The 17,721-nt window shown below is 37.1% G+C and overlaps 1 long non-coding RNA gene across 1 annotated transcript; it reads right to left on the bottom strand.

Moving 5' to 3' along the window:
• Window positions 1–10,692: 10,692 nt before the first annotated feature.
• On the bottom strand, window positions 10,693–17,004 carry LOC143694241 (uncharacterized). Its single transcript, XR_013182586.1, has 2 exons — window positions 16,840–17,004; window positions 10,693–11,042 (listed from the first exon to the last, which is right to left on the bottom strand). It is a non-coding gene; the product is annotated as an uncharacterized LOC143694241 (long non-coding RNA).
• Window positions 17,005–17,721: the final 717 nt, after the last annotated feature.

The following is a 17,721-nucleotide window of genomic DNA, read 5'->3' as shown; positions in this document are numbered from 1 at the left end:
GCTGCTTATGCTGGCTGTAGGCAAATTTCTCAATGACCAGGTTAATCTCTAATCTTCTGAATTCCATAGGGCACAAGCTGACTGACAATGTTGTGGCAATAATAATCACAAGTGTGTTAGGTCCCCTGCATTGAGTCACCAAGATGCTTTCAGATATTGGGGCCAGGAACCATTTGTGACTTCAATTAGAAAAAGAAAGGAGGGAGAAAAGGAATTAAAATTTTAGGAACTCTTAAAAATATTTATCTGACATCCTCTTAATCATTTACATGATGGCTTGCACATCCTTTTCCAGCTTTTCAATATTGATTACAATAATGAAAGGTGTTTTATTTTTCCTTTGTGCACAGACTCAAAAAGGACACTAGAACCTCCTAATGTGACTGTGAGATCAATGTCTTGTTCATTTGGCTTTTGTGTGCATCCATGTGTGCAGAAAACAAACAAAAATATTTTAAAGACAAAACCCATCAGTTATGAGTGTATTGCTAGATTAGCTAATAGTGTGTTTAGATTAAAGGTATCTGATGAATTGTAGCATAAGCCTTTTTACTCTGATTGCTATTAGTCTTGTTATCCATCCTCAGCTTCTAAAATGAAATGGTTTCACAACTTGTGTGTTTCCTAGGGTTCTCTCCAATTTTGGTTTTCAACGTTTTTTTTGGAGCTATGGCTTTATTGCCTTTTTTAATGGGAAATAATGACAAGCCTGCCTAAACAATGATCAGTGGCAAGACTCTTAGTCATTTCAAGTTGCAACAGAATTTAGCTTAATGAATTCAATAACTTTTAGCATGTCTCAGATGTCTACTAGTGCTATTATTAATCAGTGTGCTGCCAGCTGCTTGGACAATAGCTTCTTGTACCTCATAGCCTTGCTTAATCAAGAAAGTATTGTTGCCTGAGAACTTGGCAAGGACCTTGCACCAGATTCATATTTCATTTGCTTCTGTGAACTTTGAGAAATGGTGTGGACATCAGTGGTGTTTTTCTGGTTTTGCCTCTTATAAATGTGATCAGTATATGGCTTTTTATTTCTTAAATTTTTCTTAAGAGATTTATCACATTCACATGGAGCTTTTATGGCAAGCTCTTTATCTGTGAAAACTCCTTTGCTATGGTTGTGTGCATATGTGTGATGTGCATGTGTTTATTATGCATGTTGCATAGAGCATTAAATCTTACCCTTTTCATTTGCCTGGTCCCTGCAGGCCAGCACAATACTAATTACCTTGGAAAATGATTGATGTTTGTGTTAAAGCCAATATGCAGGTGGAATGTGTTATAATTTTCCATTCTTTCATTTATCTGCTTTTAACAGCTGATTGCTGCCTTGCACAAGGGACTGTGAAAAGCTTTACCAAAGGAAATATTTGGATACATGCAAATTTAAATCACAATTGCATGATGGAAAGGTCTTTTATTTTTTCAGCTTTTTGTTTTTGATTTTTTTCCCCATATGATTTGATGGCATTCAGGCTAGCCAGTCTGAGAGGGACCTTTCAGAGAGCTGACAAGTGGATGGGAAAAGGCTATGAAAGTGCAACCAAGCAAAGAGGTGAATTAAGCCTGTTCAAACATTTAAACAGACTGTGGTGAAATAAAACAACCTTCTATTTAATCCTTCATGCCAGTGAGCAGACATTACAGGTCAAATAATATTAAAAAACAAAGTTCAATACATACAGGAATATATTATTTCTATCTCTAGTATTCAGCATAGCTCTCTATAAGATTTTGATTGTAAAGCTATGATTTTGGAGGTGCTTAATGTCATCAGCTCACTCTGTTCCTAAGAGGAGGAGGAGGAGGAGGAAGTAGAAGAAGAAGAAAGAAGAAGAAGAAGAAGAAGAAGAAGAAGAAGAAGAAGAAGAAGAAGAAGAAGAAGAAGAAGAAGAAGAAGAGGAAGAAGAAGAAGAAGGAGAGAAGAGTTAATGGGACTCTGTCACCTCAGACTTCCAAGTATTGCATGGTCCTCCTTGCTTCCTAATCCCACTAGCTGCCTGTTTCCTGACCTGTTTGGACACTTCTTGTAGCATCTGTGACTTCTCACAAGATGTTCCTTTTATCATACGGAAACAAAACTTCAGTACAGAGAAGAAATTTTTCTTACCAGAGAACTTGGATGCATTCAAATTCATGCCTCCTTGCCTATCAGAAAATCCATAACTTTGCAGACTATGTCTAGCATTAGGATTTAGCTCTGGTTTTACCAAGTAAGGCTGCAGTCAGGCTTGGGTTATAATACAGTATCTTTCTGGTGGAGTAAAGCCTCAAATAAAATTTGGTCTCCACACAAAAAGAGATCTGGTTCATTCTGTTTTGTTACCTGTTATGTGTTATTTTGTTTGAAGGGTCAGAAGACAAGGGCAGATATAATATTTTGATTTTAGTGATTTGCTCTGTTTCAAAGCATCAAAACAACACTCTTTTAGTTCTTGAACTCTTCAATGAACAGCACAGGACTTTCATCATTCCTCTCCCTTGAGCAATTGGTCTGAAATGATATTGGTTCACAGAAAAGAAGAATTATAAATTACATGTAGTATGACTGAATGATCCAGTGGTAAAACTTCTGGCCTTATTCCCAGTTCACCTGATTGTGAATGAATCATTTAAGCAGAAGAATCAAAGGTGTCCAAAACTCTGGATGTTGGAAACTGAATTCCAAAATTCAGCTCCAGTAGCTGACGTGGATAGCCACACCTGTCCAGGGAGTCAGCTAGACTCAAACATATTTTAGATAAAGTAAACTCCAGAGCTATTGCTTCCACATCAAATGCACCAATAGTTACTTTATAGTACAACAATATTAAAGAAGAAATTTATTATTATTACTGACACTGGTACATGCTACACTTTAGCCATTAGACTGAAACCTGTAAATGTTCCACATGAGAAGATCTCATTAAAATTAATGGCAGTCCTTTTGGTACAAGTATATTTACTACCCTCTTGTGACTGACATTTTAAAAAGTATTTTGCTTAGGTTTTCCTATTCTTACCATAGTTCAATAGTGAGGATCCTTTTCCAAAACTGTTCGTATGAAGGAGGTGGGTAGTTATGCAAAGGTTTTAAATAAATAAGCTTTGCAACAGAGCAGTGTAAAAGTAAAAACCCCAAATGGTGGCTGCTTTGTGGATTTAACAGCTAATCTAATTCTTGTCCTTGTTCACAGGGCTGGCATCTATCTCTCCTCTCATTTTCAGTTAGTCATAGTTAACGTGCTTTGTTTGCCCATGCTACCTTTGAGTGTTCTGTGGTGCATGGCAGAGTTCAGGCTTGGGTGTGTGATTCTCGTACATCTGGAACACAGCTAACTGAGAATGAATTTCACTTTTGGAAAACATCAATTAGCTTTAGTGACACTGTGCTTGAGGAAATGAGTTTAGTGTCCTCACCTAAACAATAAAAAATTCTGAAATGGTCCCAGATTCTTTTTTTTCATATTTCTTGTAAATGAAGAAATTCAATGTTTTGGGTCAAAATGGTATTTCTCGGATTTTTTCAGTTAATGTAAAAAAGAAAAGGCAAATCTTAAAATTACAGATTAAGCAGAACTTTTAATTTTTTTTAATTGAGTTGATCCAATTTAACAGTTTTACCACATTATCAGTGTGCCAAATTTGTGCAGCTTTTTCAATTTTAGAGTAATAAAATACAAGGTATTTTATTATTATGCATTTTAGTAATAGCAAGAATTCAGTTCTGGCTAATTACAGGATTATTGTGCTCTGACTGTACAAAATTTCAATGGCAATTTCTCATTGCTTCAGTCTTTTGTATTTTTGTTTAAGGAATGACATAAGTCACAAGTAATTGGTTTTCTTTCCCAAATGCATTGTCTTGTACTTTTTCCTACCTGGGCAATTAGGATATTTGATTAGTGTCAGCGACTTTGATATGAAAGAGTTTATGTCTCCTGCAGAACAGACACATTGCTCAGCTATGAAAACCAAGTGACTTCAGGAGGATAAGAAAATAGGAAATGTATTTTCCAATAAATAAAAAGCCAAATATTTAAGTGAAACAAATACAAGGCCTCCAGAGAGTAGTTTTATACTATAGCTATAGGAGAAAAAGCAATAAAGTGAACACTTTAGTTGTGCTGAAACAATCTGTCACACAAAAGTCACAAGGATGTTGGCATACCTGCAGATATCTATTTTTCACATCCACTCATCGAATTCCCAGGATCACCCTCCTCTATGCTATTGATTTCTGTGCTATTTCTTTGATAGATACAGGTGTCCTGTGATGTTCTATCGTTGTGTGTTTATAACCTTGTCATTTCAGCATGGCAGAGAGCTATATTAATGATGAGGGTGGAATGAAAGGTAAATGTTTAATTGTAGTGAGTGGAATCCATCCAGTGTCTGATAACATGATGCATCCCTGATGCCATTTAGTCACAGTAGAGGGATATTTCCTAACTTTAACAGATGTTAGCTGAGTTTTCTCAACTTGCTTTCTACACAATAGAAAATTGCTATTTACTCACTCTGTGAGTTTCAACATTTTAAAAATATTGTGTTTATATCAATCAGGTCTTTACCTCTTTTCCTAACCACCCACATCTGCATTTTTTTCAGCAGCGCATTTGACTGGAAACAGGAAGGTAAATCAGCTGTGGCAAGTGGCATTTCTGTTGTGTTACTATAAAAGGTGCAATGGCTTTTTCAGAGAGAGTTTAAAACCTCAGATATGCTACTAAAATGGTTCTCTTTTTTTCCAAAAATCTGATTCCTTGGAAATGTAAAAGCATTTGCTACTTTTAACAAGCTCATCAGGTATTTTTTTTTTGCTGATAAAGAAGTAAAATCAAATCAGTTCCAAAAGGCTATATGCTTCACTATATGTGGGAGAAGTACTAAACTCCAACAAGACTAATCCAGGTTATCCATCAGGTTAAAAAAACCAAACCAAAACAGCAGAGGTAGTGAAGCACTGGAATGTAATGCCTAAAGTTGTAGTGCTCACATCCATAAAGGCCTTGATTAGACAAGCATCTGTCAGTAATGATGCAAGTACTCCTATTCAAAATCCCCCTGTGAGTAGGGGAATACAAGCTCTTGTGAGGACCTATTAGTAATATTTTTCCATAATTTATGGTAAGTATTGATATTCCTAACTGTTAGGTAGAATACAGACAGCAAAACACAGAGACGTGTGCACGAAGAAATCAAAGGTTTTTGAGGTAGTTTTATCTTTTAAAGCTCAGGTCTAGGCATATAATAGAGCTACTGAAAGCAATTCAGCTCTGTAAGCCAAAATTATGTTTTCCAAATATCTGCTTCAGCTGCAGCCTGCCTTTAGGGTATCTAACCAAAGTGTTAATGATACTAAGAGTCCCTGGAGCACCTCAGCTTTGGCTGCTGTGCATGCTCAGTTGCTTTTCTGCACTGGTGGAGTGTGGCAGCATTGTGTCAGCCTGGCTCCAGCACCTGCTGGTCCTCCCTGGTACCCCATGTGAGTGGTACTGTCATGCTGTGCTGACCAGCAAATGTACAATGATACATGCTGGTGCTGTGCAAAGCCTAGCCAGACACAAAGATGGGTTGTTGCTCTGTTGAGAGAAACAAAGACAATATTTATGGTTTGAATGGCATAACAAAGACAGTGGAAGGTCAAGCCATTGTCAGGGAAAGCAGGAAAGGGGTCAGTGCTGTACATATTTTTCTCAGGAAGGATGGTGTGTATACATCAGAGTGACACCAAAGATATGTGACTTGATAGTTGTAAAACTAATGCCACTTTCCCTGGGCAGCAGTCTCAAGGATGAGGCCATATTCCCCTGATCCTTAGTGCTCCCTGCTGAGAGGTGGAGCTGACTGGTGGTAGTGGCAGGTGCTGGAGAGGCTGGTGGGAGGGTGGGACAGGGGGCAGTGACAAGGATTGCCAGCTCTGTGTAGGTGGGAGGGTACTCTTTAAAGATGCCATGAGAGGGGATGGATTAGAAGAGAGAGAAACCACCGTCCCTTGCTGCAGCTTTTGACATGGGACATTTTTCTCATACCTCCCTAAATTACCAGAGTAAGAATTCAGATGATCTTTTTTCCCTAAGTGGAATTTCTTCACAGAACTAATGCAATTTCTGTACTTGTTAAAGGATGAGAGGGACTTTCTCTTAGCAGGACAGGTGTCTAACAATGCCAGTACAGCACAGCTGCAGTGATTCATTTTCAGCTAACTAGCTCCAACACCAAAAGCTGCAACAGCCTAAATCTTACATGGGAAACATTCCTGAAGGGCAAGTTTGCTAGTGCTGAATTCCACCCTGCCATTGGTAAACTGCTGCCAGCTCCTGAACTGGCCAATTTAAGGCAAGCTCGGACACTGCAGCTCATAGTGCAGTGCCCAGCATCTGGACATATACTGCAAGGCCATGCCAAATGACAACAGGAGCTGCTGACTGCTAAGTGGAAAACAAAGAACAACACATCTATTAAATACTTGCATACCTTTTTAAACATTACAATGGGCACTATTACATTATTAGAGTAAGTACTGTTTACTTCAAGAGGAGAAAGAAAGCAGATACAATTTCCCATTCTGTTGAGAAAATCAAGTAATTATTTGAACTTTTCAGTTCCTTATAATATTAAAGTCTCCTTGATTTGACAGGACCTAGGGAAATGATAGGTATCAGAAGATTTATTTTGGGAAAACTGTGCTCAGCTCCTTCACTTCCCTGCAAATATGCAATTGCCTCTCATAGACACATACGGCCAGTGCATTTTCTTAGCAATATAAAATTCTGCAATCCATAATATACTGAAAACACCTTATTTTATCTGTCAATTGGTAAATTTAACTTTTAAATTAATATAATGCATTAGCATAAAATCTTGACCTTCTGCCTCAGAATCTATGATCTCAAAAATCTGATTGCACTAATATCTTTTAAGGACATTGGCTACTTAAACTATTTTATTACCTTGTCTGTGCATACTTCAAACTAACATATTATTACATTACTCTTTTTGCAGTTTTATTATCCCACTAATAAAAATATAAGCCCTCCCATGTTAAAATCTTCTCTTTATTTCTGGTATATAAATCCACAAAACTTAACAAGATAGGCATTTCAGGTGCTAATTGGTCCTTTATTTAAATTGATAAGATTGGGATTCACTTGCGCAGGCTTCAGAGCTGGGATTCATCTCCCAGACATTTTACACTGTTCCACACAATCAGATGCCCATCAGAGATCCTGCATTTCTGTAACATATTTGTTGTCTGTAGCTACCAGGTTTTCACAGGCTTCTAAAGTTGATGGCCTTCTTCCACACCTGAGAGGTTTTCCACACATGTCATGCTTCCACCTGTATTTCTAAGCTTTAACCCTTGCCCCAGCCACAATGCAAGATGACTGCCTTGGTTTGAGACAAATTAGGAGGAAATGTCCTGGAAGGAGTCTCCTCTATAAAGGTACTTTTTCCTTTATTTTTAACTGAAAATTAGGACTATTTTCTCTCTCCCTGGTTCTTTATGTGTCCCCTACAGCCTTAGTGCACAGAGAGGCATCTCTGAAGGACAGTACATGTCACCTGCCTGAGATGAGAAACCTAACCTGTAGCCACCTTGGGTTCTTGGAACATTCTGTTCTCAGACACCAGATATTCCATATGCCCACCTGCCTGCAGTGCAGGCTGTCTTCTGGAAAGCAGGCAGCTCAAATTGGATCTCAGCATCCTAAATTTTTTCATAATGGATCTGCAAGGTCTACAATGTTTTTTAAGGATATCTGTAAGGACAACAGCTTCGATAATGTATAATAACTTGTCTCTGTAGCAAAAAGAGTTCCTCTCACAGGAACTTGCAGGAAAGAATGGAATTATCTCAAAATATAAGCTGATACTGAAACAAGGCAGCCCAGGAACACGGGGTATATGTCAAAATTATAAGCTGTTATATTAAAGCAATAATATATTTTCAAATGTTTCTGGTTTGTTTGTTAAATGTTATACCTTTTCAAGTATGTAAAGAATATCAGGTTATCTTTCTTTCAAAACAGAAAAAAAATCCATTTTAAAGCAACAACCAAAAAATGTAGGAGATTCAATTTTTTGACCTGATTTCCTCTGTGGTGTGTTTTTAGACAATTACTGTAGTGGGCATTAGGTTACTTATTAGATGAATAGCTTTGTATCCAGTGACTTTTTAAGCTTTCATCATTTGAATAATTACTGTGTTTGTAAATAAGCAGCAAGATTAAAAAAATATATAAATTGGAGAGAAAAACAAGATATATCGTGAAGATAAAATCACAAAACTTTTAGTCCCTTTTAAGGAGGGGTTTCTCTCAAAGATTTAACCTTTAATTAAATTTATGTATTTTATTTATAGTTCCTTTTATTATTTTTTCCAGAACTTGCTGACACAGCAGCGGTTTTGCTAACAGAATCTGTGGTATTACTGTAATAAATATTATGACAAAATCCCCCACTGGACTATTTCCCTAAGCGTTAGCATTTTGAGAGTACATTTGGGTTTGACCACCATGAATTCATGCATTGTATATTTGACCGTAAAATCATCATTGTTAAAATATATGGCCTTAATGGATCTGAGCTGGCACAGGAAAGCCAAAGAGAGAGCTAACAAACAAGGAGAGAATTGTAAGTATTTTGGCATAGAGCAGAGCTGCCGTCAGCAACTCACCAAACTTACATTGTCCAGTGACTGAAATGATGTTACTTAGTTTTTCATGTTTGGTTTCTGTTGTTGTTGTTTCGTTGTTTTTGTTGTTGTTTTTTTTTTGTTTTGTTTTGTTTTGTTTTTTTTGTAATTAACTCCCTTGCTGTCTCACTTTTGTTTCTGCTAAGTCTACCATTGTTACCTCTTTCCTGCCATTAACTACATAAATACTTAAAAGAAGCAAGGTTTGGGAGTGAGCAGGCTCAGGAATGTGTCAGCAAGCATATAAACAGACAGACCTGTGGAAGGCCAAGCACAAAGAAATGCTCCCCTGGTGCCAGACAGTAGTCTAGGCTGAGATTCACGAGCAGCTTTATACCCTGACTCAGTCATTTACCAACTGTGCATAAACAGGCTCAGTTTATGACTAAGCTTAAGTATCTTTAGACTTCATGTAACTATTTTCTTCTCTAGCTTCTCTCCAAGGTCCCAGACAGCTACTGTCACTGAGTAGAAGGATGATGAGGGTGGCAGAATGTGACACATCTGTGGGAGAAAGGGCAGATTTATCTTGGATGTAGTTGAGATCCATCGCTCTTTACAGAATAAACATATTTAACAAATGAAATACAAGAAATGAAGACAAATGATAATGGCTGAAAAAGCAGTAATGTTTCACAGAGTGATGCTGAGAATAGAAGGGAATCTAGATACAGGAAAGCACAGATAAAATATTTTTGGGAGAATTTATCACAACAGAATAGAGGGTAAGAGGCTGTAAGCAAAGGCTAGCAATGTCTCAGATTGGAAAGAATCCACGAAGAACGTTACTTAACTTCTCCTCCTTCCTTCCCCAAAAACAGCACTACCAAAGGACAGTTTTGGAATAGAGCCCAAAATAAATAAGGAAACGGTACAGTTAAATAGGGTGCAGTGTAAATATTTTTTTGTACAGAGAGGGTTGAGAGACAGTCTCCTTGTGTCTTGATAGCATCCAGAAATGTTGATCATATGGTGATCAGGGTTGTTAGATCAAGAGATTTCATGAGTAGGTTTTGAGTACAATCAAAATACTGACACATTTCTCAAAACAACATAACTTAAATTCAGGCTTCTGTCTTCTGGGTAGTAGCAAAAAGGAAAATTCCTCTGGATAAGCAAGTTTTTCAGGTGAACAAATGCCTTTCCAAGGCTTCAAAAGGCTTCAAAAAAAAAAAAAAAGCATTCCTTAAGAGCCATTTCAACTCTTCAGATGAGTAGTAGTACCAAAACTGGTATTGCATCCCTGCACTCAAGGCAAAAAAGCTGTGAATTTTCTTTAAAAGTAAGAGAGAAAAAAGGGAAAAATACAGAAATTGAACTGGCATTGTCTTATTTCAGGTGGCATGAAATCTGTACAACTGAAATTTAAGGAAGTCAAAGAAAAGGTGATGGAAGATTTCTGTATGGTTGATCTTGACATGAGGGTGACAGGGTCTTATGATCTTCTAGGTCTATTTTTTACAGTTCTACAAAATTGTGGTGAAATATAGATGCTCATATTGCTTGTACTTGGAAAGTCTGACAAGGTGCCAATACTGTTGATGGGAGGGATTATTTTGATTGTTGGTTTGGTGGTGGTTTTTTTTGGAGGTGGTATTTTTTTATATATTTTTTTATCTGCTTGTACTTATCAATTGCAAACATATGAAGTTTGCAGTTGTTTCAGAGGTGTTTTATGATAATGTAGGATGACAATATAACAGATAGGGAGGAGGAAAATAGTATCTTTCTTGAAGCTGAAAATTCCGGGAAGATGTGAAGAAAGCAGTAGTTGATAGTGCAGTAATTAGAGACAGACCTGTCTACAGATGTTTTTTCCTCCACTACTGGTGTAATTTCTGAATTTAAGATATTTCCCTGACTGTATCTCAAAGAAAATTTAAGTACTCTCTGTCAAGACAGGAACAGCACCTGGAGAGATTATTAAAGAATATGTCTAAGTATAGTTGGATAACAACAGGATCAAAGCAAGAGATAAATGGACAAAAGGATGAGCTAGAAAACAGAAAAAGAGTGGTAAAATTTAATTTTTAATGATTTTTTCCACAGGGAATACTCCCTGGAATAGACCATGGATGATCCATATGATCAGAGATTGATTGATTAAACAGATGTTACATTCAGAACAAACTTGCCTCATTCAGACACACAGAACAAAAGGCCATGTTCAGAGTCCTGGAGGCAATTTTTGGGATACAACTCTCCAGCCCAGGTGTTTACCACAAGGTGTTCATTACCATTGAAGCACCTGCAGTCACTCCCTGGGTGCTTCCAGCAAAGCCCCAGTGCCCCTGGAATCTGTGGGAAGGGCCAGGTGAAGCAAGGTGGTATTGAGTGTCCTCTGCTGGATGTGGGGTACCTGAGTGGGCAGAAAAGTAAAGATGCTATGAAAAACATTGATTTGGAGAAAACAATGATGGCATAATTTACTTGTGCAATGAGAAAATGAAGCTGTTAGCAGCCTTTAATTTGCCTTGACTCATTATACAGTTCTTGACTCATTATACAGTTCTATATGTTTTGGTCAAAGTTCATGGAAATTGATATATTTCTGAAGTGTTTTGATAGACTGCCATTTTCTAATGTAAAGAAAAACCCAGTTAATTTTATCAGAAGTGCCATCAACTCATAGGAATTTTTTTTTTCTACAGAGTGGGGATTATATTATGTGTTTTACTGCCATTTAGAAACAATAGCAAAACTTTAAATATTTTCACTTGAGAGTGCTGGCCTCCCACACTTTCTTTTTCAATCCAGTCTACCACAGACTATTTCTCTGAAACATTGTGCTTGTTCTTTTTTTCCTTATTTAAGTCTAAGAAGCATTTTTCAAGTAGGCAGCTTGACTCTACCTCTTGCTGATGGCAAGTATTTTCTGCAGGTTTTGATTTCCTGCTGTGCACAGTGACTGATACTGCACCTTCACCCCATCACTACCTTGACTGACAGCAGTGGAGAAAAAGATCTGTACACTAAATAAAATATTTGAAAAGAAATACACCCAAGTTTGGATGCTTGAGAAGGGGAAGAAACAGCAAAACATTCCAGATTTATGAGGGGCTGTTAAGGGTATTGTACAGGTTTGCATGAGCAGTTATATAATTTAGTTGCTCTCATGTGATATTCTGGTTTATATTTACAGTATAGAGAGAGTGAACTGCACCCAGCTGTATTAAATAGAACTACTTTTTTATCAGGAGTTGCTAGTGACATTATTACTCTAACAGCTTGTGCATGTCATCAGAACCCAGAGGTAAAAAAAAATATAGCACTCTATGGATGTATTTTATTATTTCACAATAACTGGATAGCATGACACCTAATGAAAATTTACATTGGGCAGACACCTTGTGTAAATTTCCCCCCTTTTTAGTCTTACATCTTCTCTTGGCTGGCTTAATATACCTGTTCTGATATTTGGGAAAATATTATTTTTTATAAATTCTTATGAAATTAAAATATCTAGGAAGATTAGAAGTATTTTTCAGCAGGAAAATAATTAATAACACTACTGAGAATTAGTTGTTTACTTTAAAGTCAGCAGGAGCTTGTTGCTATTGGCAGGTTTGGAGCAATGATTCAGAGAACTGGTAAAATATGGTTTCTTAGACTCTGAGTCTACAAACAGAAATGCACTTGCCTAAGTTATGCATGGAACTTGTTTCACTGGAAACCCTCCTAAACCTGAGCACACATGTAAGCATTTGTAGAAGAGGCCCTCATTTTGGTTATATTGGACTGAAAAAAAACCAAAAACCTTTATTGAACTAAAATTTAAAAAAGCCTGTGAGCACTGAATAAAATATAAGGTCAGTGCTCATTTTAGCTGAAAGCAGATAGACCTTCCTTAATGAGAATAGTGTTGAGGGGTTTTTTTTTTGTTTTGTTTTGTTTTGGCTTTTTTTGGTTTTTTTTTTGGTTCCGGTTTTGGTTTTGGTTTTTTTTCCCCCTAAACAGTAATTTTATTGGGAAAGTGTGGGGGAGTTTTAATGGAATGTGCTTTCTAATAAAAAGCAGTAACAATCTCTGATTTTATAACACCTTTCATTGTAGGTCCTGATAGTGTCTTGTGAATGTTTTAGTCTCACATAACTCTAAGTAGAAAGGTACTTTTCTATTTGTTTTTCAGGGGGCTAAAAGAGAGAGAGAGACAGTGAGCTGTGCAAATAGAGTCCCCAGTACTAATGACTACTCACAAACTTGTATGTACAGCCCTTCTTCCATGCTTAGGAACCAAGTTTCTCTGGATAGGTTTTCATGAGTGACAACTAATACCTGTGATGAGGAAAACTATAGCTTTAATTTGGCAAACTATGTTTGGTTGGAGAATTCTTACTCACAGCCTCAATTTCTCTTTCTTGTAAAGGGGACTTAATAACCATGCTCAAAGCCAACCTACACTTTAGAGGTTTTTGATTCTGTCCCTATTTGAGTGCTGGAGATGAAATCTGGTAGAAAAAGAGAAAGGCTTTATTTTCTGTGTGGAGACTAACAAGCCCCATATGTATCTAAGCACTGATGTTTGCCAGAGAGATTAATGCAAATGTATGGAAAATAATTATTCAAGTACTTTCTTTAGCACAATAATAATAACAATAGAATTCAGATCTCCTGCCTTTCTCTGTTTAATAGAAAAAGCATTTCTGTAGTCTTAAGTTAATATGTTTTTATTTTAAAATACTGGTAAATTCTATATCTATTTTTTACACCTGTTTTCAAAATCAGAGACTGCTACAAGCCAAAGGCTGAAGTGAGAATTCTGAACAGTGCTTATAATTTCCTGCCTCACACAAATGTTTCATTATAGTGTATGAGATTTTATAAAGAAAATTATCTATCTGTACATAATTTGATGTTCATTTCTAGCAGACTTTGTTACAGGATGGCCAAGCTTGGGAGAAATATCATAATTACACAAATAATATATATTAGTTATTTCCCAATGACTCTAATCTAAGCTCGCACAGTAACGCTGATGAAAAAAAAAAAAACAAAAGCACATCAGATAATTTGAAGATAAATGTATTCACAGACTGGGCTTTATTTACAGTGAAGACTTCAAATAAATAAAGATTTAGAATAATTTTTGGTATGCTTGACCAAGTGTTAAAATTAGCAGACATTTATTACAGCAAAAAAGAGCATTTCAAGCAAATAATTCTACTTAAAATATTAAGCACATTTTCCAGTTTATACTGTTGGAGGTTATGGAGGCATTTTTGATTAATGGGCTGTTTTATTGGTGGTGCAAATAATGTGCAATATCATATGACCCATATGTTGTAGATTAGAAAGGTATTAAAATTACCTTGGCACTAAGTGAAAAATCTGAAATATCCCTCTGGTAAAATATATCATTTTAGAGGAAAAAGACATGTTGGCACTGCTTGTATTTATGCTTTTGATAAATTACATGTCATGTTTACTCAGTTTTAGTATCAAAATTTATTCTCTTTCATACTTTTTCTTTTCTTTATTTGTCAGGTTTCTCTGGCAAATGGTGTGTGCAATGGGCAGCAACTAAGAGTGAAAACCAACTGTATGTCACCTGTCACTTATGAGCACAGAACACGGGGGAAGGTGGTGATGTCTATTTTCTCATAAAAAAACCTTGGTATTTATTGCCATTTATTTAGATTGGTGCAAGCTACAACAAAATAAGGAGGTCATGTGCATGAAGGAAACACTTTGAGAAGGATCTTCAGCAAAGCCCCAAGCCACAGAATGGAAATTCACCTTGTTCCATATTGCATAGGAAACTTGAACAACAGGTTGGGGTCTATTTAAAGATTCACTCAGGTTCTGGGACCTTTGGGTAAAGGTTTAGTTGGGAAATGATGACCTGACTTATGATTTTATCTGGAAACTGTATATAAAAATTCCAATTAAACCCAGAAATGGAAGAAACTCAGTGCCTTAGGATGAATTTTAGTTTATGCTTTTGAATTCTGTTAACACTGAATGGCAGACTGGGAATCAGAAGGTACACTGGAGCTTTGAATGCACTGCAGTGTTTCATGTTATTTGCTCCAAATCTGTACCTGACCTGGAGTATAATCTGGCTTTCAGAAGTATTTGTTCTAGGGCCAAAAATGGCTACTTTTCTGGTGATGAAATTCCAAATCAGAACTATCCTTCAGAAGCACACAGCAGTCTCCTCAAATTTCATCTTTTCCTGCCAGTAAAGTAGACCAGATTCTTCTTCCTTATGTTTTTCCCCTACATTTCTGTTGAGTTTGGCAACCTAGGATTTGCTTCCTTACTGATTGTGAACACCCCAAATGGGGATGTCCTCTGACTTTACACTGGGGCTTTCAACTACAAAGATAAAATGCATGAGCACATGAGACAATGAAGCCCATTTCTAGAATTTTTGCTGAGGTGAAAACAACCTAACAACTCTCCTTATGGAGAGCAAAATGTAAAAAGATGTGATTACCCACAGAAGAAGTCACTTCTGATTGAAGAGAAAATATACTTAAAATCTTTAATGTGCCTCATCAGTATTTTTTAATGTTATTCTCCAGTATTGTCATCAGGCAAAAGAGTGCTAGAAAAGCTGATTTGATCCAGTAACTGCAGCTGTCTTTGAGGGCAAGAACACCACACCTAAATTTAGCCCATGGATTCAGCTAAAAATGAGCTCTTCAATAAAGACTGGAGTCACAACTCATACCACAGAGACATAGATCATCTCTGCTTTGCCATCTGGGTTAGCAGCATCCTAGGGAAGCAATCCCTCCAGGGTCTGTACCCCTGTGAGACCACTGCTCTTGGCTCTCACAGGTTCCCTTTGAGACCCTCTAGCATTTGCTCCTTCTGATTTTTACTGGTGAAAATTATCCTGTGCTTGAGTTGTTCCAGGCAAAGAAATTATTGAGGGGCATATCTTGGGCTGAATTCAGTTCCTTAAAATTTCACTCTTCTGGCTGTGCTAGTTCTACCACTCTTTTTGCAGCACACTTCATCTGGAAATAATTATCTGGGCCCTGCTCCTGCAAACACTGTCCATGTGCTGCAGCACATTCAGAAGATTGCTTCAAGGAAATCAGTGGGTGTGTTTGAAAGGTTAAATTTGTAGGTGCTGACAGAACTTGGACGCTAGTCACCACAAGAGGATGTTAAAATACCAAGGGGGAGGGGGAATCCAAAGGGCATCCTTAGCCAGAGATCCTGTTTTCATGCAAATGTGCTTAAAAAATGAAATTAAAAAAAAGGAGGAGAAATATACTGAGAATGGATTTTATGGTAAATAGTCCTTTCTCCCTAGGATGCCTCTCATTATTTTCCAGAAGGATCCAGCCATGCATTAAGCACAGGATTAGTTTTCTCATCTTGGTAGTGTTGTGACAGTTTAAAAAAACCTCTCATAACTAATGCAGCCTCCATATATTACAGAATGATCATGTCCAAAGAACAGACATTGACAGATTTGAAATAATTATGTAAATTTTTTCTGGAGTTCTATTTAAAAGCACATTTTTCAGGCTTAAAAGAAAGAAAGCATCCTCAACCAAGCCTTAGTGATTGCTGAGGAAGCTGTACCTACATGCCTGCATTAAACCTAGCACAATATGCTATAAAAACCTCATTACACATCCAAGCTGTCTTTGTATCAGCATTAAATGCGCTTCCATACACATTCTGTAAATTACACACTTATAAATTACTCATTTGTAATAGCTGCAGGCTGACGGCTACAGTGAAAATTATATGTTTTTTTTAAACTTGCTTTTTTTAATGTGCTTTTTGCTTCCCTGAGCACCTGATGATCCTGCCATGCTTGCCAATGGAAATCTAAAAAGAAAAAGATCTAAGGAAATTTTCTTGATACACCCTTTTTTCCCACCATGATTAACTTTACAATAATCAACTATTTCTCAATCCAGAAATTTTTAGTGGCAGACATGGTCATATATTTATCCTGTGTATTTCTGCTGAAGTTAGTGTTGAATAGTTATGAATAATTCAGTAATATAACATTCAGAAATCTATTACAATAACTTAAAAGAGCAAAAGGTATTCAACTGCTTACTTTTTCTCCATGAGGAATCATAGCATGTATCTAAATCTTTGCAACTGTTAGGATCAGGTTCCCTCATAAGAAATTGTGTCCACTTTAGCAGGCATATTAATTTTATCCTTAACCGTCTTACCTTGCTGTGTGCTTCAGCATTGTTCACCCAGATCCTCTGGTCCACCTGTAAAAGAGTCCTTCAAAAGGACCCCTCTTTCAGGAGATGTCACTCTGCAGATACCCTTAAGCCAGGCTGAGGGAGACCCTAACAAAACCCTTGGAGAAATCCAGGAAGACAATCTCCACTGTCACCCCACACCAGCCAAGAGGGTTCCTTTGTCATAGCAGAAAATCATGTTTGTCAAACAATACTTGCCCTTGTTGAATCTGTGCTGGATTTTCCCAGTCATGTGCTTCATCCAGTTTGGGATGACTCCAAGGAGGATCCATTCCATGACTTTCCCAGGGACTGAAGACTGATGGGACTATAATTTCCTTGCTCCTGATAGTTTCCTTGGAGTATAATTTCCTTGGTCCTCTTGGTAGGATCCCAGCCTACTTCCAGTCTTCTGAGATGTTTCCTGATCTCTGCAACTGCTCAAAGGTCATGGAAAGCAGCCTCATGAGACTTTCAGCCAGCCCTTTTAGTAACCTTGGGTGGACATTGTCTGGGCCCATCAATTTGTAAGGATCAAGCTCCTGTAACAGTTCACATACCGATTTTTCCTTTGCTGACAATGGGTTGTGTTTGCAAATGAATGAGTGATGGAGGTCTGAGAAGCTTGTATGTGAAGCAGGACTATTTTTCAAGGACCAGGTCTACTTGTATGGACACCTGAAGTAGGCTAACAAATCATTCCAATTATTTTCTGTGTGTATTTTTAATAATTTCAGTTTTTATTAAACATACAGATTCCCTGTTCATACCATACAGGGATTTGTAATCCATGAATACTCTAATTTTAGTGGGAGACATTTCTTAGAATGGCTCTTCTTTTCCTCACAAATACTCGAAGAACGT

This window comes from Agelaius phoeniceus, chromosome 6, assembly GCF_051311805.1.
Source record: "Agelaius phoeniceus isolate bAgePho1 chromosome 6, bAgePho1.hap1, whole genome shotgun sequence".
In the NCBI taxonomy this organism is placed as follows: domain Eukaryota; kingdom Metazoa; phylum Chordata; class Aves; order Passeriformes; family Icteridae; genus Agelaius; species Agelaius phoeniceus.
Note: the sequence above shows the minus strand (reverse complement) of the source record. Positions and strands in the feature narration are given on the sequence as shown.